The 256-nt window shown below is 35.9% G+C and overlaps 1 protein-coding gene across 1 annotated transcript in view; it reads right to left on the reverse strand.

The window, feature by feature from the left end:
* LOC119594484 overlaps nucleotides 1-256 on the reverse strand; it is a 3,986-nt gene that overhangs the window by 3,362 nt on the left and 368 nt on the right. The window lies entirely within an intron of this gene.

Consider the following 256-nt stretch of genomic DNA (forward strand, 5'->3'; position numbering starts at 1 on the left):
GGGCTCGTATCCCCCCCCCCCCTCCCACCCAGCTCCAGAAACATCATCATTTGTCATTTTCTTGACAATTACCAACAGATCTGAAGCTTTTTAGGCTTCCAAAGAAAAATCTAACTTTTATAGAATATTTCCCGTCATTATTGATGATAATAAGACAAGGTTTGTTCTAAAGAGAGAAAAAATAGTTTCTATTATTCCACTCCTCAAATATCGTTATTTTTTTAGCTAAAATCTCTAATGAATTCACTTTCGGGCT

Source organism: Penaeus monodon, chromosome 34, assembly GCF_015228065.2.
Source record: "Penaeus monodon isolate SGIC_2016 chromosome 34, NSTDA_Pmon_1, whole genome shotgun sequence".
Lineage (NCBI taxonomy): Eukaryota > Metazoa > Arthropoda > Malacostraca > Decapoda > Penaeidae > Penaeus > Penaeus monodon.